Consider the following 21,415-nt stretch of genomic DNA (forward strand, 5'->3'; position numbering starts at 1 on the left):
ATGTGAGAAGGTACATGTTCATGATACATTGCACTCATGAAGATCAGAGGACAATTTGAGAAGCTGGTTGCCTCATACCACTACATAGGCCCAGAGGTTTGAACTGTGGTGGCCAAGCATGATGGCAATTCTTTCATTCCTGGTCCTAGTTTTATACATTTTAGTTTTATCATAATATTTACACGTCTATAATAACTTCTCTGCTCATTTTCATTTACAATAAAAAGTTCTCCCATATGCTTTTTCTAAGTACCTTCATTCACATTTTACACAATTTTTCTGATACAATTTGAAACTTTCCTTGACTTTGATAATCTGTGTTCTCTTTGCTTCTATAATGTATCATTCTCAAGCTGTCTTTCAAAGGTTCAAAACAAATTTGCATGGGCTATTTTTAAATGCTTTTAAAGTGATTTCCAAGACTATAGCTTATAATTAGTCTTTATCTCAGGTGGCTTCTTGGTTCTTTACTGGAACTAATCCCCCTTATAGAGCAGGCAGTTTATCTGTTGTCTTAGTCATCATATTTAATGCTATGCTATATCCCAAGCTCACATTTCAGTGGCATGGTTTTTTTTTTTTTTTTTTTTTTTTTTTTTTTTTTTTGTGTGTGTGTGTGTGTGTGTGTGTGTGTGTGTGTGTCTTGAGACAAGGGCTGACTCTGTAACCCAGGCTAGCTTGAGGTTCATGGTAACCCTCCTGACTCAGCTTCTTAAACACTGAATTTATAACCATGAGCCACCACACCCAGCACAGTATTTCTTGTGAATATATACTTCTTACTTGTTACTTTCCATTCAAATAATCCTCACAGAGGAATTTTGGGATCATTTTATGTAAGCAACTTTTTCTGCTTGTACCCTGAAGCAACTATCTTTAGGGAATATCAATGCTTTATTTGATAATAAGAGGTTTATTGAGTTTTTAATTCCAGTTCTCACCAGGAATGTCATGAAGTAGTTATATCTGATTTATTTTGCTTTAGAAATTCCTAGCACAGTTATTGGCCAGACAAAACCAAGTGCTCAATAAACAGTTTGTGGGTCAATAAATTATAATTGGAAGAGTATTGAGTTTAGAGCTCATAGTCCTACTCTCAGAGAACCTTGATTTTCCAAACTGTTCACAATGACTCTGAATATGTATTTTTTTCATTATCGATGTTTTCTTGTCCCAACACACTGGAGGAACACAAAGTTCCTCTTATAAAATGCCTGTTCCGGCCAGGCGGTGGTGGCACACGCCTTTAATCCCAGCACTCGGGAGGCAGAAGAAGGCAGATCTCTGTGAGTTTGAGGCCAGCCTGGACTACAGAGTGAGTTCCAGGAAAGGCGCAACACTACGCAGAGAAACCCTGTCTCGAATACCAAAAAAAAAAAAAAAAAAAAAAAAAAGCCTGTTCCTAGTAGTTTCTCAGATGAAAATATACAATGTAGGCCGGGCGGTGGTGGCACACGCCTTTAATCCCAGCACTCGGGAGGCAGAACCAGGCGGATCTCTGTGAGTTCGAGGCCAGCCTGGGCTACCAAGTGAGTTCCAGGAAAGGCGCAAAGCTACACAGAGAAACCCTGTCTCGAAAAACCAAAAAAAAAAAAAAAAAAAGAAAATATACAATGTACAATAGTAATATTACTAGCTGTGTGATTTACACAACCTCCTAAGTCCTGGAGTCATATTTACTTATTCACTGGAATTCTTTGTCTCTTTTAAGACCCTTGGTCTTCTATCCTATCGCCTTTCTGGTCTACAGTCACACAATTTCCATTGTCATTTTTAAAGGGAAAAACAAACACTTCTCATCTAATTTCTTACATTTATTGCTTTCAAGATAAGATTCACATTTCTTTAAGTACTAAATACAGGTAATGGTGATATTGTTCCAAATTTAATTTCAGTCTTTTCGGCCACTGATGTAGTTTGGATGTGCAATACACTTTCACTGTAGCCTGTTTGAATTGTTTAGTTTCCTAGAAACATTTACTAACTACTGATATCAACCAAGTATGAATTTCATTTGTTCTTCATGACTTTTGAAGCAAACTTACAAGTATAAAAAGTTATATGTCACTTGTTCCCTTTAATCCCATATACCTGACTGCATGCATGGCTGTGTTTACGTTATAGCTCTGCCAAAAAATACATTCATAGATATGCTATAATTGAGGTGGAGAACAGATTAGAAATATGAGAATATCCTCTTACTTCCAAACTGTCTCAAAATATACTGTTAATGTATACTGACTTATCATTAGTTTATAGTCTAAGTGGTAAATGTTTGTTTATATTTTTTGGAATAATGAAAAAATATTAATTTGAGATTCAAATAAAAATCTATTGTTTAAATCAAAGCTTTAAAAACTGTAGGTCAGGAACACAGGTGGGATTGTATGCCTCAATGTTGGGAGGAGTCATGCTAGTAGAAAGCACCCTTGAAATAAATTCCCCCTGTACAAACAAACACAGCCTTCCAGTTTGTTAGGAGTGACACTTGGCTTCTAAGAGTGTCACTCCTAACATCACTCTTAAGTGTAACATCACTCTTAAGAAGTGACAAAGTCAAAATTTTCATCCAGCAGTCTTCCTTCTTTTAAATGCCAATCATTCTATTCACACAGAACAATTAGAAACAATTTTATAGATCTATAATATCTTTGTGAAGGAATCACAGGGTGACAATTAAGTCATTAAATAATCCATAGAGAAGCTTTGGATAGCATTCCTTACAGGGATCAATAGGAGAAAAGCAAATCACTGCGCATTATCCAGTTGACTCTTTCAACAATATTTGTATTTCTACATAGTTCAGGAAATGTTCTGGCTAGTCATTCTCATGCTATTACCATCTATTTAGGGTTAAATGATTGCCTGGCAGTGGTGGTACAAGCCTTTAATCCCAGCACTCAGGAGGCAAAGGCAGGCCAATGTCTGTGGTTAGTCTGGTCTACAGATCTAGTTTCAGGACAGCCATGACTACACAGAGAGACCCTGCCTAGAAAAACATTTCAAGAAAAAAAAAAAAAAACTTGATGACTACTACTGGGTACGTGTTTTCTTCACAATTGAGACAAGGTATCCCTGATTTTAGTTTCATAACAGTTTCTCCTTAGAAGGTCAAACTATGCAAGAGAAGATGTCAGAACTGATACCATACCATCTCTGCATATTGCCATGCTCAGGAATGACTGAGAGAAGTGAGAATTTTATGAAGTTTTGGAGCTCAATGCAATGACTTCAATAATTTTCTAGTCAGTTTTATATTTTATCTTCAAAAGTTTAATATAATGCCTTCTCTGTGATATCCTGTGCACACCCTCACAACCTTCAGCAGCCTTATCTGTTTACCACCAGCCTCCAGGTCCTCACAGGGATCACTTCTGCTCTCAACTGTGAAGCCTTGAATCAATGGCTTACATGTGGAAATGATACAGCATGGTTGATCCAGACTGAAATTCAGAAACTGTTAGATTAAAAACAGCTGAAATCAAGTTTCCTAGATTTTTCTTCAACCCTCCCCTCCTTTTTTTAATCTCTGTGAGAAGGAGTAGGTCATAAGGAGGTGCTTTCCACTGCTGATCATGCCCAATGAAAAATTCTGTTATTTCTAAAGGAAATAATTGAGCTGACAAGGCAGCTAGAACTGCATCTCTCAGAAGTCTGGGTCCCTCTCACATGCCATAAGGCACTCTCATTTTACAATCCACATCATCATTATCATTCCCAGATACTCAACAAATTTTATCCTATCCAGACCAAATGTTTCACCCCAATAGTCAAACTTTGTCTCACGTTGTTATTAAAACTTATCATAGCTTATCTCTGAGGATCTATGCTTTCTAAAGACTATCATTGCTTCCTGTAAAATTTGCCAAACTACTAATCCTACCTCTGGGTATCAGAGTCTCCCTTTCCCCACTCATTAAGCTAGGGAATCCCTCCCCGGGTCAGACTGGCGGCTCTATTTCACCCACATGCCAACAGTTAGATGTTTCAGATACATTTTAGTTCTAGTAGACACATTCTTAGGATGGGTAGAAGACTTCCCTGCCACTAATAAAAAAGATCACAGACAGTTTATAATCTCCTTTTCAGGGACATCATTCTTTATTTTGGAGTTCCTAACTCCCTTGAATCAGATAATAGCCCTGAATTTACCTCTCAAGTCTCTCAAACTCTAACCAAAGACCTTTTTTGTTTTTTTGTTTTTTTGTTTGTTTTGTTTTGTTTTTGAGACAGGGTTTCTCTGTGTAGGTTTGTGCCTTTCCTGGAACTCACTTTGTAGACCAGGGTAGCCTCTAATTCAAAAAGATTCACTTGCCTCTGCCTCCTGAGTGCTGGGATTAAAAGCATGAGCCACCACTGCCAAGATTTTTTTTTTTTTAATTTTACAATACAATTCAGTTTTACATATCAGTCACAGATTCCCTTGTTCTCCCCGCTCTCGCGTCCCTCCCCTTTCCCCCAGCCCACCCCTCATTCCCACCTCCTCCAGGGCAAAGCCTCCCCCGGGGACTGAGATCAACCTGGTAGACTCAGTCCAGGCAGGTCCAGTCCCTTCCTCCCAGGCCCTGCATAAGCCCCAGGTTTCAAACAGCCAACTCATGCAATGAGCACAGGACCTGGTCCCACTGCCTGGATGCCTCCCAAACAGATCAAGCCAATCAACTGACTCACCCATTCAGAGGGCCTGATCCAGTTGGGGGCCCCTCAACCTTTGGTTCATAGTTCATGTGTTTCCGTTCGTTTGGCTATTTGTCCCTGTGCTTTATCCAACCTTGGTCTCAACAATTCTCGTTCATATAAATCCTCCTCTTTCTCGCTAATTGGACTCCCGGAGCTCCACCTGGGGCCTAGCCATGGATCTCTGTATCCAGTTCCCTCAGTCATTGGATGGCGTTTCTAGCACGACAATTAGGGTGTTTGGCCATCCCATCACCAGAGTAGGTCAAAAACATTCTTATCAAATTCTCCCAAGAACTCCATACTGATTGGATAAAAGTCCTGCCATTGTCTCTCCTGTGAATAAGAGCCCTTTCAAAGAAATCCCTCCTCATCTCCCCTTTGCAAGCTCATGTATGGATGGCTGATTATGCTGCCTGGTCTCACATCGCAGCCATCACCTTTCCCTGCTCACATTCTTAGCCCTCTGGTACACTATGTTCACACTCTTCTTTGGAACTTCATTCACCATCAGTTGCCTCAGCCTCATGCAGATCCTCTTCCCTCTTTAGTCAACATTGAGGACATCGCTCTCTCTGTTCCAGGTCATAATCACCCTCTTCTTTCTCCAAAATGGACAGAATCCTTCAGGGTCATCCTTACTACCCCAACTGATGCTGAGCTCAACTGCTGCCTTCCCTCACTGGATTCATCTTTCACATCTCAAACCTTTTATACCACCAACTCAAAATAATCTTTCTTACATTTTGACTCCAACAGGACCTTGCCTTCTTAAGTTTCAGAAGATACCAAAGTCAATCAGCTTGCCTCCGGTCTCAGAAGAATGAGTCCTCACACACCTGTCAAGACTCAAGCCATTGCTTATTGGGTAATGCCCTACCTCTTCTCCTTCTACTTCTTCCTACTCACCCCCATCAGTAGTGAACTCTATGTATGCAGAATTGAGGTTCAGAAAACCTATCCCCAGCAGTTCAATCAGACCACTTGTATGGTAGGATCAGGAGACTGATCACCAGCAGGTTGTCAAGAAGAGATATTTATCCCTATAACATCAAAATCATTTCTAAAACACATATCCCCTATGCTTGCTTACTACATGATCAAACTAGAGATTACTGTCAGTGCTGGCCAGAAACTTATGGAGGTTGTCCTTATTGGTTCTGTAGAAGACATAACACATATTCAGGAGCACTCTGCCTTTTATGAAGAATGGGGAATCTTTTATATCCTAAAATTAAGGACCTATGTCTCCCCAGATGGGAGATGGAAGTCATTGGTAAGCTTTACTGAAGCATTTATTGCTGCCACTCATCAGGCATACTCAAAATACAGAAGGTACACATTCCACTCTCTTGAGCCTTAGGTATAGATACAGTAGAAGAACTGGTAGTGTTGATGCTTTGTAATGTTCACAGTTAAACAGTATTTTACCTTATTAGTTGTGAGTCAATCTCCCCCAGGGAGTTTTTCAGGGCTCTGTGTAAAGAGCAAAAAGGCCTGGGTCCTTATTAGGATTAAGGATTTTCTTTGTGTCATGACATTGACTTAGAGTTTTGCTCATCGGTAGCCCACATGGTGTTTAGCATTTTGAAAAAAAAAAATCTTTGGCCTTATAATTGGCTAATTTCTGAGTGGAGTTATTTAATCTCATAAGAACATACTTCTCTGAAACATGACTGAAGCATTTTGAAATGAAATAAAGAGTCATAAGTATATAACCCAAGGGCATGCAGAATAGATTAAAAAGCTGTAGGTTGGAAACAGGGAGAAAGATCATAAGGATTATTAGAGCTTTGATTGAGAACTGAAGAGGGAAGACAGAATGGAATGTTGAAAGAAATAGGGGGAAAAGGCCTGAAGACAAATGTTACATATTTTACATGAAAGTTTATAGGCTCAAAATTATTTCCTAGTTTAAGAAAAAATAGGCAGGAGATTTAGGATGCTAAGATAATATTTGATAAATTACAGTGTGTTTTAAAATTTTATTTATTCAATTCTTAAATAATTTATTATTTTTAACAGAATGCATGTATTTTTATGTGTTTCTGTGTAAGGATACATACAGGAGTGTAAACACTGTACAGACCAGGAGAGAGTGTTTGATTCACTGGAATTGAAGTGGTTGTGCTGCCTGCATGTAGGTGCTTGGAATTGACCTGGGCTCCCCTGCAGAGCAGTGAAAGTTCTTAATCACTGAGACATCTCTCCATCCATGAAGTGATTTTTAGTGTCTTTAGAGAGGCCTGAAGAAGATGGACTCATAGCAGATGTTCCTGGGATACCAGAAATTATATTTTCTTAACTACAACTATAAAACAGAAAATATAGAGCTAAGGTTAGGATATTGATTCAAACCTTTGGTGTAATGAGTGGCAAATAGACACAAAAAGACACAGGAAAATACAATGGATTTATGATCAATTAGGAATTGGCATTCCAAATTCTGTGAAACATTATACTCAAATTTGTCCTTTCAGTATCAAATATATTTCATGCACTCATTCATCACCAAAAAAAACAGCAAAATCCATTACAGAATTAGAACCAGAAAAACAGTGATCTTTACATTCTTTTCATATCTCCTGTCTGTTACTTGAATTCCCTCCTTCCTCATTCCCCTATAATTAGCTTTTCTTACTGTCTTTTAATGTTATATAATACTCACATGTACATCTGTTTAAATATATACATGTATTATTAGCTAGACTCTATACATGAGAGAAACATGTAGTTTCTTTCTAAGGCTATGTATCCTTGCTTTATATACAGTATACATTCACCATTTCCCTGAATTTTCTTTAACTTCATTATATTTAGATGTTAAGTTAAAGGAATATTACTCAGTATTCCATTTAATGCATGTACAGATTTTTCATTATTCATTCATCAGTTGAAGGACAAGGAGATTAACTTCAATTGTTTGCAATAGTGAATAAAAGAGAAATAAGTGTATGGGTGCAAATATCTCCATGGTAGAATTCTCTGGATATATACTCAAGAATGGAATAGCTGGTACATACAACAGTTCTATCTGTGTTTTCTTTCTTTCTTTCTTCTTCTTTTTAAAGAAATAGTCAACATAGTAAAATTATAATCTATTTTTAAATTAAATAAATCACTAATAAAAAAATTTAGTAAGACTATTTTAGTTGAATGTACTATTTGGAAAAGCAAACTAGATAGCACCTTTTTTCTCCCATGAGTTACTTGTCTTCAGTTGTTTAGTGTGCAGAGGTGGACATAGATATCTGCAAGTTTCAAACTCTATCAACAACATTAATTATTCTACTACATTTCTCTACTCTTAGAAAATGTCTATTTTTGTAATATGATATGTGTAGTTAGTATGTTCAAGTGTAGTAAACAGTTTCATTTTCTAGGCCTTCTTCATATATTCAAGTCTAACTCTGTAAAGCTGGATACTGCTCTGAGTTAAATATTACTATTTTCTCTAAAATCAATAATCTTCATCTCTATGAGATATTAGGCTCCTTCCTTGACAGTTTCCCCTCAGTTTCATAGCTACTGGTGTTCACTTTTTTGTTTCTTTGTAATGCTAAACTTTCTACAAGAATTCCATGTCTGTCTACCAAATGTCTCCCAACTTTAGTATTCAGAACTCATTGTTTTGCAAAGGAATTAAACAACGAATATGCTAAAAAAGTTGCAGAACAGACACCTGAAGTACATACATTATTTATATCTATTAAAAATGCCGGTTCAGTGAGCATTCATGTAGCTGAGCTGGGGAAATGTAAGCCCCAAGCTGTCATCGATAACTGCCCAGCCTGAGAACTTCAAAAGACCATTCAAAGAAGGACACAGAGATGTGGAAATACAAAGCATGCAAATGTCAGGAGTTGATGTGGTTTTACTCTTGTTTATCCCTTGCAAAATTATGTTAGGTTGTACATTTTCTTTTACATCTAACTTTAACAGGGGTTGTGCCCCCTCATTGAAACTTCTAGCCAATACATAAAGTCTCAGGAGTCTTCTGGGTATGAATGAATTTTACATAGAAAATGTTAAATTTACTTGAACAAATATAATCAGGTTATTTTTTATAAGGACTATGGAAAATATGTTAGAATTTTTTTTAATGCTATTGAGATATTTCTCTTCAATGGGAATACATTGAGTAGCATTTTATATTTGTTTGTTTGTTTGTATGTATGTATGTATGTATATGTTAGAGTTTTTATTGCTATGATGATATACCATGATTAAAAAGCAAGTTGGAGAGGAAAGGGTTTATTTGGCTACACTTCAGTATCATTGTTCATCACTGAAGGGGGTCAGGATAGGAACTTAAACAGGGCAAGATCCCAGAGGCAGGAGTTCACACAGAGGCTGTGGAGGGAAGCTGTTTATTGGATTGCTCAGTCCACCTTCTTATAGAACCCAGAAAAAAAAGCCCAGGGATGGCACCACCAACCATCAGCTCTCCCTTGATTGCTAAATGGGAAATGCCTTACAGCTGGATCTCAGAGAGGCATTTTCTCAACTGAGGCTCTTTCCTCTGATGACTCTAGTTTGTGTCAAGTTGACACACAAAAGCAGCCAGTACAGTGTGTATGTATGTATGTATCTTATAATTCTAAAACTCTATCATATATGTCTAATAAATTATTGGAATTACCTGATGCCATGTATCTACAAGGTAAAATAGTATATGTATATTATTTCAAAATATAATAAGTACCTACATCCTTACTTTAAATCTCAAAAGATAATTAAATTTATCAATATTTGAAGCTACTCTGGTGTCATAGTCTAACCAAGGTCTCCCATAAACATTAAAAAAGAAATGATATCCTGGGTTTTGGTGGATCATTTGCTGATTTTTCTTTTCTTCTTTGTAGTTTTACCATATGTGTTTTCTTTTACACAGGGCAAGACATCTTTGATGATGAGTTAAATGTCTGTTTCCTTCTACTCTACAAAAATCCCTTTATTATACTAAGGGAAAATGTAAGTGAAGACATACCAAGTTTAAGAACAAAGGGCTTATTTGAGTCAAGATGAATGTCTACCCAATGAATGATGTCTAAGAGATTGGGTTTTATGGTTTCACAACAACATAAACAAAGAAAGCAAGAATGATACAGCAAACCATTTGTTATAGTTACATCATTCAACAATTACTGATTAGTATGTAGTCACCTGGCTATACATGCAGAAAATAATTCTGATATGCAGGAACAATTAAGCCCTTTTCCAAAATTATGCTACTTTTTAGTAACATCATTTCATTCATCAAAAAATAAAGTGATTAAAGATTAAACTGAGCAGAAATGGAACTTTATAATCCATGACTTTATAGTGATTGTTCCACAACCCATATGTATCAGGGCTATGTGGAGTTTGCAGATCTGCTTTCTGTATTAATGTTTTTGACTCTTGCATCATGTTTGAACTTCTTAGGTAAAAGTGTCCCAAAATTTATAAAAATTAGAAAACAATGTAGTGCTAAATTTAAAAAAATATCATTATTAGTAAGAGAAATTGATAGACATTTTTTATTTTTGTTTTGGATAGTTTTTGTGTTTAAGACAGGGTCTCATTAAGCCTAGCAACCTGGAACTCATTATCCTCCTGCCTTAACCTCTTGATTGTTGGGAATACTAGTGTAAGTAACCACACTTTCTTCAAGACATTTATTTTCTAAAATGTTTATGAAATTGTTCTTATTCATAAAAATATACAACTACATGCAAAAATATTTTGGACATGATAAATTTTCTGTAGAACTCCAACAAGTACCAAACCTCCCTCTCTTTTTGTTCTATATTAACCTTAATAAACTAAAAAAGAAAGTGGAAGCTTCACATATTTCACTTCTTCCAAGGAAGTGATTTGTTATCAGCTCACAGCAATGGCACACTTTCTTTGTAGAGACACGCTTGCCTGTTAGAGCTGTACAGCATGAAGCAGCTTTATAAAATGAGGCATTCACATTCTGATGATCTGTTTCCTTTCTATTGACAACGAAAAAAGCTAAAGTTGTGCAGCTGCACCATTCCCATGATGCATGTACTTTTACCTTTATAGAAACCCAGTGAAGTTTCCTTTTAGTATGCATAAAGCTCAGGAGACAGGCACACAATAACGGTCCTTAGACATTCTCTGAATATTTTTTCCAGCCTCACTTCTCTGTAAGGCTGGCTGGCTTGGGAAGAAAAAATGAATAGATGATTCATGAGGGTTAAACATTGCCAGCTGATACTTTATACTAGCTGCAGATGGAGCAGTTTCTTTTTAAAGGCAAAGTTCAAGTCTTCACACAAACAACAATTAGAAAAGTTAATGAGACTCATTTTATTTAAACAATTTTAGTTCAGCTGTGAGGAAGCTCAGCCCTTGAGTACATTATGAAACAACTGTATTTAATTAAATGTTGGTGCCACAGTGAGCAGCTGAACGTATTCTGTTTCTTAGCATTAATTTGTTTATATGGACTTTTTCTCATGTACACTTTCTATCACCTTCTAACTTTGGTTTTTGTATTTATCATCTTCATAGACCATGCCTCAGTTATGTGTATTAAAGAAGTATGGATTGCATGCCTATTGTTTGCTAATGACTGTGTCAAACCATAGAAATATAATACTCTCATCACTTAAAATTTCTAATCAGATGGCCAGGACATCATTAAAGATTCCATGACGTTTCTTTCTCACTCTGACTCTGTACTGTTTGTACATATATATATATATATATATATATATATATATATGTTTATATATATTTGATGGTTTAGTACAGTGGTTCTCAACCTGTGCTGTGGGTTATGACCACTTTGGGGGAACAAATGACTTTTTCACATCAATCACAATGTAAATTGTGATTTACATCACAATTCATAACAATAGCAAAATTAGTTATGAAGTAGTAATGAAAATGATTTTATGGTTGGGGGTCACCACAACATGAGGAACTGTATTAAAATGTCACAGCATTAGGAAGGTTGAGAACCACTGGTTTAGTGTATTGCTAACAAGTGACATACTGCTGGCAAAAGAAAAATCCTTAACTCTTAAATGACAAAGAATTGATAATGTCTGCTATAGAAATGTGAGGAACAAAGATCAGAAAAAAGGACACTGTGGGAAGTAAAAACCATGTATGCCTTTCTTTTCTTTTAGCTTACAATCAAAAGTGACATTCTGCCAGGCAGTCGTGGCGCACGCCTTTAATCCCAGGACTCGGAAGGCAGAGCCAGGCGGATCTCTGTGAGTTCGAGGTCAGCCTGGACTACCAAGTGAGTCCCAGGAAAGGCGCAAAGCTACACAGAGAAACCCTGTCTCGAAAAGACAAAAAAAAAAAAAAAAAAAAAAAAAAAAGGTGACATTCTATGATTTCCATTTTGTATTTATCTGTGGTTCATTTGAACTTTACAATCTATGCACAAACTATATTTACTATCGATCATTTTTATGTTATATAACATACTTAGAGTAATTTTGAATTTTATAACTTTGAGCATTAAATGACAATCCCAATAAATTATATAACCATAAAGTTTTATGATTCTTATATTCAGGCACCAGAGGCTAATTTATTACTTAAAGTCTTCAGTCATCTGTTCTTTTCACACTTGCTTTTTATTTAAGCATACATGATTGTATAAAATAGTAGATTTTATTACCTTATTTTCATACCTGTATATAATATAATTGGTCATGCTTCCTCTCCCATGTGCCTACTACTTCTACTGGTGTCTTCCTATTCTTCAGTTGTCCTTGTTTTATTTTTCTATCATTCTTTTAAGATTCACATATTAGAGAAAAATTCAATACTAGTTTTTCTTAATGCACTTAAATTTGCCTAACACCATGGTTGCTGACTCTTTTCCTATTGCCACAAATGACATACTCTGGCTCCTAATAGCTTACCAATATTGCAACATGGATCCTTGACATTCTTTCTTTCTCTATTTGTCCATAGATAGACCCCTAGACTAATGATTGCTAGTCTGCAATGAGTACTGCTTTTAATAAAAAGGGTATGCAATTATCTCTGTGGAATGATGACTTGCAGCCCTTGGGGTATGAACAAAGCAATCCTATACCTGGATTATATAGTACTTACAATTTTAGATTTTTTTTGTTTTTTAGAAATCATGTATATTTCTAGAGTGACTAGTTCTTTCATGTTACCAACCACAGGACATAAAGTTTCCTTTTTCTCCTCAATTCCCTAGTATTTTCTTTGTTTCTTCTTGATAGGAATTATATTTGTTGGTTTTCTTTTTTACTAACTTTTAAAATTAGAATATAATTACAGCATCTCACCTTTCCCTGTCCTGACTCCAAGCTCTTCCATGTCCCTTCCATCAAACCCCTCCCATGTGCTCCCTACTATCTCTAAAATTATGTCCTCATATATATATATATAATTTTATTATATATAAATATATTATATATAATTTTATTATATATAAATATATTATATATATGAATTTTAGTATATATAATAAAATGTATGTGTGCAAAAATATATAAACACAACCTGAGTCAGTTTAGTGAGGCTTGTGTTTGTATGATCCCAGGACTGAACACTTTGTACTAGACAACCAATCTAAGGGCTTATCATTAGCTAATGGTAGTTTTTTTTGTCTAGAAGTGGAACCCAGTCAGATTTCCCTCATCCAAGTTGGCCATGTCTATTGAAATTGGCATTGTTCTGGTCTTGTTTAGGCAGCCATACCATTAGGAGATAGTAGGTCCAGCTGCCCTGTCATTTCTAGGAATTAACAGTCTCACAGCAGACTTCCTGATCCTCTGGGTCTTGTAATCTTTTTGCTTCTTTATCTTCCCCAACAGTCCCTGAATCTTAGGTACCATAGTTTTATTGCCGATATATCTTTTGGGTTTGGACTCTAGAGGATCTATTGATCTCTATATTTTTCCACAGAAACTCACTTGATGTATTCGTTGATACTCTATTCTCAACAGGTAAGAAATAGAAAAAAAAGTCCTAATGTTTTTTAAAGGATAAATGGATGAGAAAATGTGATACATACTTTTTCTTTATTGCTTTGACCAAGTTTTTGACAGAAGAAATCTAAAGGACGAGAGGTTTATTTTGTCTTTGTTTCATTTAAAGGATATGCAGAGCAGGGATGACAAGAAGTTTCAGTCAGGGCACTGGGAGGTCCAGGCTGCTATTTTTCTTATTTTGGCAGATCTGTCAAGAGACTTCTGTCTAGAAGTAGTGCTGTTGGGCTGTAAGCCTTAATGGCTTATGTCAGTCAGGCCACACAAAGCACATTTCCACCTCCCAAAATATTGCCAAGAATTGGGGACCAAGAGTTCAAACACTGAGCCTGTCAGGACACAACATTTAATCTATGACAGTAGTCATTTAGACTGTAACAAGACACAACAATCACATAGAGTTTTGTTTTGGATTTCCCTGATGGTTCAGGCTCTGAAGATTATTTTGAGTATTTATTGATCAATCAAATGCTTTTTCAGAAGTGCTTGTTCAGCTCCTTTTATCATTTGATTGAATTATTGGATTTTCCCCTGAAAATCACTTCCAGAAAAATGACAAAGCATAAAATCAACGTGCAAATATCAATGGGTTTCTTAAATCTTAACAAAATTCATGAGAAAGAAATCCCTTAAAAATATTCCCCTACTCAAACTAAGAAATAAACTTAAAACATATGATATGAAGTACCTTGATAATGGAAATTCTAAACCATTAAAGAAATAAACTGATGACATTTTAAAATAAAAATCTACCCTATGTTCATGTCTCAGAAGAACTGAACTCTAAAGTGGCCATATTACCCTCCCCCAGATATCAATAATCATTCCCATTTAAATTCCCAATGATATTATTCACAGAATTAGTAAAAACAAAACAAACAAATAAACAAACAAACAAAAAACTGATGTTAGTATGGGATTTAAAAAAAGGTGAATGTTGGCCGGGCGGTGGTGGCGCACGCCTTTAATCCCAGCACTCGGGAGGCAGAGCCAGGCGGATCTCTGTGAGTTCGAGGCCAGCCTGGGCTACCAAGTGAGTTCCAGGAAAGGCGCAAAGCTACACAGGGAAACCCTGTCTCGAAAAACCAAAAAAAAAAAAAAAAAAAAAAAAAAAAAAAAAAAAAAAAAGGTGAATGCACAAAGCAATCTTGAGGTAAAACTGCTAGAGTTATTACAACACAATGACTTCAAATTATGTTATAGAGCCCTCATAATAAAAGTAGTATGATACTGAACAAATAGATGTTAGATTAATAGAATCAGAAGATCCCAGAAATAATCCTGCACAGCAACAATCATGTGATTTAAACTATTATTTAAATTTAAAACATTGGATAAAAGATCATCTTTTTGACTAGTACTTCTTGGAAAAATGGTTATCCACATGTAAAGAACGAAATTAGATCCTTACCTCCTACGTTACAAAACTCAACTCAAAATGGATCAAAGGCACTACTTGAAGATTTGAACTATTGGAACACACTGGAGAAGCACTTCATAAATGATAGAGTTTGATAACACTCTAAGAGTTCAGGACATAATAGCAATACTTAACAATTAGGATATCATCAAATCAAAACTTCTCTCAGAGCAAATGAAATAATAATAGGGAGCAGATCCCGCCTGAAGAATGCGAAATCTTAGCCAGATTTCATGTGGCAGGATTCATATCCATATATAATACATTTATTTTTAGTCTAAGTCTTCTTGTGTGTCTAGTCTGAAATGGAGTGTAGATACAATTGACCTTAAACTCATGTTCATCCTGCCTCAGACTCACCAGTGCTAGATTTACAGGCATGATCTTACATTGGCTTTGTGACAAAATTGCTGTCTAAGTTAATGCATGTTTCAATCAACCTTGTTCACCATTTGCCAATATGTCTAAGCCTTATCAAAACACAAAGCCAGAGGTTTTTTCGCCTTTATTGGAAAACAGATTTATGGTTAGGTTTTATTTTTCAATTACAGAAAAATTTTTGTATATTACCTTAAATCATGCAAGTTCTTTATAGTCTCCATTTGACAATTATTTCCAGGTGTGTGATTTTCAATGCATCATTACATGCAGCCAACAAATACTGAAATTATGAGTTTATAAATATTACTGTCAAATTTCTGTATTCCACTGAATCAAACAGCCAGCCAGGGCTTATTTTTAAAGAGTATTCATAAGTTGGGCAAATAGTCATCCAGAATAAAGTTTATTGAAGGTGTGAACATGAAAATATAAATTCCAAAGGGGTGGGATTAAAAATATGTAACATTCTTTAAAAAGAGTGAATAGCTTGGAAGTTTAGAAGGCTAGGTAAAGAACTTTACAAGTATATAAGCACTGAGGTGGAGAAGTGTTAAGAGGAACATTAATGTAAACTAGATTGATCCTGAGGTACATTGAAGACTTTGGTATGAATGCCAGATTTCACTGTAGCTGGCAGTTTAAATAATGTAAGCGTCTGTGTATTTATTTTATAAGGGGGCTCCGGGATTGGGGAGACTTGGTGGGACCCCGAGAGAAAAGCTCTCCAGCTACATTTCACCAATGTAAATCTGCTCCTTCCTTCCTCCCTTCCTTCCTTCCTTCCTTCCTTCCTTCCTTCCTTCCTTCTTTCCTTCCTTCCTTCTTTCTTTCATTCTTCTCCATTTATTTGTTCACTTTCTTTATCTTTTTTAACTTTTTTCTTAAATTTTTAGATTATAATATAATTATAACATTTCTGCCTTCCCTTTCATTACCCCAAACCCTACTATACACTTACGTGCTCCCTTTCAAATCATGGTCTCTTTTTACATTGTTACTGCATAGATATATATATTTTTGGAATCAGATTCTGTTTTAGCTAACAAAGAATACATAGTTAATCCATTTCAATTTGGCATCCTTGGGAAATTTTTTAGGTTGGCATAGTAGATCCTTTCAAAAGTCGCTGCTGTCAGTAGCTAATCATATTTCATCTGCATCCTTTTTAGGTGAGTGATAAAGTCCTTTGTGACAAGAATTCTTTGGTTAAAATTTTTCTTATTATACAAAACATCCTGTATCTTTGGGCAGTTACATTTGATGGCCTCTGGAGAGTAGAATGCTTATTATACCCAGTCTCACACACGGTTGAGTTTTCTCTTTATTTTGAAGTCCCAAGTCACATGGAAATGTGATGTTCTTAAAAGTAGGGAAACCATGACTGCAAAGTTCTGATCAAACAGACACTCTCTAGAGCATTTTCTCATCTATCTCAGCATTTGAAAGACAGTTTAGTCCCCAATTAGCTGAACTGAATTGAGTCCCAAATGCTGTAATGCTCGACAAATTCATTTCAAGCTTGGTAAGAGAATTAATTATGAATTTGAAATAAAGCATTGGCTTTAATCAGAGAGAGGTGAAAATTAATTTTCTACCCATGCTTTAGGAAACGAGAAAAGGTAATTAAAACAAATAATGATTAAAAAATCATAACTCTACCTTGACAAAAATACCTCCCCAAAATAATAAAAATCAAATTCTGTGAAAGTCATATTGACAACAATGACAAGGAAATATACAAATGTTCTGAACCATAAAATGCTCTTATCAGGCAATGACTAGTGTATCTTTCTTAAAAATGAGTGGAATTCTCCATGGCTGAGAAACAATAATCAGAGCTACTGATCTTATTTAAACTTTAATTAAAGCCACACTCAAGAAAACTGTGAATCAAATTATCTCTAAGAGTCTTGGACAAAGAATGCAGCTAGAGTCACTGTTTCTGGAATTTTGCATCCATCTCAATTATTAGACAAGCATTTGATTAAATTATCTTCCTGTAGACTTCACCTGCTCACCATCCTCAGAGGAGATGGGTACACAGGGTCACCATATGTTCGTTGTTTCTGCCCAGTGGCAACATTTTGTATTCTTTAATATATATATATAATGTTTATTATGTACATTTATATATTTTACATATAATATAACATATATCATGTGTATGAGCAATATATGTGTGTGTTTGCCTCTTTTTATGTATATATGTATATATCACATAAAATGGTATTAGACTTATTACACAAAGTAAATTATAACAGGAAATTTTCCTCTGTGTTGATCCTGTAAAGACCTCAGGAGACATAAACTTTTTAATTCATTTCAATGTTATCATTTTTAATATTTAATTTTTGTGAAGATATATTTCCTAATTTCTTCTGTGTTGTATTCCACAAGAAAGCCAAGAAAGGAAAAAAATGAACAAACAGTTGAAGGAAATGCATAAAATTGTTTAAGACCTGAAAATGGAAATAGAATCAACAAAGAAATCATAAACTGAGGGAATTCAGGAAATAAAAAATTTAGGGAAGCAAACAGGAACTGTAGAGGTCAACTTCACCAACAAGGTATAAGAGATGGAAGAGAGGATCTTAGGCCTTTTAGATACAATAGAAAAAATACACACATTGATGAAAGAAAATATTAAGTCTAAAAAAATTCCTGACACAAAACATTCAGAAAATCTGGGATACAATAAAAAGACTAAATCTAAGAGTAAAAGGAATAGAGGAAGGAGAAGAATCCAAGCACACAGACCCAGAAAATGTTTTTCAGGAAAATCGTATAAGTCAATTTTCCCAGCCTAAAGAAGGACATATCTATAAAGATACAAAAGCATACAGGATACCCAAAATATTGGATCAGAAAGAAAATTCATTTGACACATAATAATCACAACACTAAATGCACAGAAAAAGGGAAGAATATTAAAAGTTCAAGGGGAAAAAAACCAAGTAACTTATAAAGGCAGACTGATTAGAATTATACCTGACTTGTCAATGTAGACTCTAATAGCCAGAAGGGCCTGGACAGATGTCCTGCAGACTCTGAGAGACCACAGATGCCAGCTGAGATTAATATAACCTGAAAAATTTTCAATAACCATAGATTGAGAAAAGAAGATATTCCATGATAAAGTCATATTTAAGCAATATCTACAACTGTAGCCCTACAGAAGATACTAGAAGGATCACTCCAACCCAAGAATATTAAATACACCCAGAAACACACAAGAAATAAATAATCCCACACCAGCAAACCAAAAGAAAGGAAGCACGCACACACACACACACACACACACACACACACACACACACACTCACACACAGACACATACCACCACCAACAAAATAATAGGAATGAATTGTAATCAGAGGCTTTTCTCTGTCCTGCCCCATCCCACAGCCATTTCCAAATAATCGCTCAGAGGCTTATTTTAATTATAAATGTTTGGCCAATGGCTCAGGATTATTACTAGCTAGCTCTTACATTTCAACTAACTCATTTTTATTAATCTATGTATCACCAAGGAGTCCATAGCTTATTGTCTCTCTGACATCTTCCTTGAGCAGCTGGAATGTGTCTCTCAATTCCACCTCCCTTCATCTCTGTCTTCACTTTGAATGTACTGCTTAACCTTATTCTTCCTGGCTATTGGCCAAAACAATTTTATTTGTGAACCAATGAGAGTAACACATATTCAAAATGTACAAAATGACCAACCCACAGCTTTCCCCCTTTCTGTCTAATCAAAAAGGAAGGTTTTCATTATAACATAATAAAATTTCATATAAAAAACAGTTATCAAGCAAGATTTACAGTTACAATATCTAGTCTATTTGTATTTGGCAAATTTAAAGAAAATATTCCATTATCTATCCTATCTTTATTAGTCTAAAGTTTCATATCTAATTTACTTTTTATCATAACTAAGGAAAACTATAATTATAACTAGCTGGTCTTCAACTTCATCAAAGGCTCCAGAAGGATTTAATATTACCTGAGTAAACAGGAAGTGCATTGCAAGAAACTTCCAAATTTCTAGAAACAACAGAGACATCTGATTGCCTGGATAGTTGCCCAAAGTTCTTCTGTAACATTGGGGTATCCATATCAACGCACAGGCCTAGAGTATCTGGCAGACTTTTCAATGAAGTAGGAAGTTTGAAGAACTGTCCTGCCTACATTGGCAAATTCATCAGTAACTTTCCGCTGTCTCTTGCAGAATGTCCAGAAGTGTCTTCTGTGAAGCAGGAACCTGAAGAACCATCCTTCCTTGTGTTGGCAAAGATTATCCATCACTTTCCTGTGGGTCCTGCATGTCCAGTTTGGAGCATACTTTCAAGCAGTCCAAATAAGAACAGTGTCTTGCACAAATGGCTAGCCTTGCCACATTGAAAGCAAACTCCATAGGGAGTATCCTCGGTGCCCATTATACTCTTTGTAGTAGTTGATGCTGCCAGGAGCAGATATGTTTCACTGTTGAGAAAAGTCTAAGTTATCAAAACATTTTAAATGTCATATTCTGTAGATCTTTGAAGAGTTTGAAGTTTCCTACCTAATTGAAATATATCTTTGTATATCTAAAAAACCTAACTAATATGGCTATAAGTTTGACTATTATAGATGACTATTAATCTGTAATTTTTAATTATAGATTGCATTTTTATTTATTTTTTTCTTTTTTTTTAAATTTTTATTTTGCAATACAATTAAGTTCTACATACAGGCACAGATTCCCTTGTTCTCCCCCCTCCCGCCCCCCTCACCTTCCCCCCAGCCCGCCCCCCATTCCAATCTCCTCCAGGGCAAAGCCTTCCCCACAGACTGAGATCAACCTGGTGGACTCAGTCCAGGTAGGTCCAGTCCCCTCCTCCCAGGCCAAGCCAAGCGTCCCTGCATAGGCCCCAGGTTTCAAACAGCCGACTCATGCAATGAGCACAGGACCCAGTGCCACTGCCTGGATGCCTCCCAAACAAATCAGGCCAATCAACTGTCTCACCCACTCAGAGGGCCTGATCCAGTTGGTGACCCCTCAGCCATTGGTTCATAGTTCATGTGTTTCCATTTGTTTGGCTATTTGTCTCTGTGCTTTATGCGACCTTGGTCTCAACAATTCTCTCTCATATAAACCCTCCTCATTCTCGATAATTGGACTCCCAGAGATCCACCTGGGGCCTAGTCATGGATCTCTGCATCCAGATCCCTCAGTAGTTGGATGAGGTTTCTAGCACGACAATTAGGGTGTTTGGCCATCCCATCACCAGAGTAGGTCAATTCAGACTGTCTCTCGACCATTGCCAGCAGTCTGTTGTGGGGGTATCTTTGTGGATTTCTGTGGGCCTCTCTAGCACTTTGTTTCTTCCTATTCTCATGTGGTCTTCATTTACCATGGTCTCCTATTCCTTGTTCTCCCTCTCTTTTGTTGATCCAGCTGGGATCTCCCACTCACCCAAGCTCTCTTTCCCTCGACCCTCGCCCTTCACTACCCCCACTCATGTCCAGGCTGTTCATGTAGATCTCATTCCATTTCTCTGTCATTGGGCGATCCCTGTGTCTTTCTTGTGGTCCTGTTTTCCAGGTAGCCTGCCTGGTGATGTGAGTAGCAGTCCAGTCATCCTTGTTCCACATCTAGTATCCTGTTATGAGTGAGTACATACCATGTTTGTCTTTCTGAGTCTGGGATACCTCACTCAGGATGATTTTTTCTAGATCCATCCATTTGTCTGCAAACCTCATGATGTCATTGTTTTTCTCTGCTGAGTAGTATTCCATTGTGTATATGTACCACATTTTGTTTATCCATTCTTCAGTTGAAGGGCATCTAGGTTGTTTCCATGTTCTGGCTATTACAAACAATGCTGATATGAACATAGCTGAACAAGTGCTCTTGTGGTGTGGTTGAGCATTCCTTGGGTATATGCCCAAGAGTGGT

At 36.3% G+C, this 21,415-nt stretch overlaps 1 long non-coding RNA gene across 1 annotated transcript; it reads left to right on the top strand.

Moving 5' to 3' along the window:
• Positions 1-9,540: 9,540 nt before the first annotated feature.
• Positions 9,541-20,076, top strand: LOC131904569 (uncharacterized). Its single transcript, XR_009377762.1, has 3 exons — positions 9,541-9,651; positions 13,597-13,637; positions 19,706-20,076. It is a non-coding gene; the product is annotated as an uncharacterized LOC131904569 (long non-coding RNA).
• Positions 20,077-21,415: the final 1,339 nt, after the last annotated feature.

This window comes from Peromyscus eremicus, chromosome 2, assembly GCF_949786415.1.
Source record: "Peromyscus eremicus chromosome 2, PerEre_H2_v1, whole genome shotgun sequence".
NCBI classification, from domain to species: Eukaryota; Metazoa; Chordata; class Mammalia; order Rodentia; family Cricetidae; genus Peromyscus; species Peromyscus eremicus.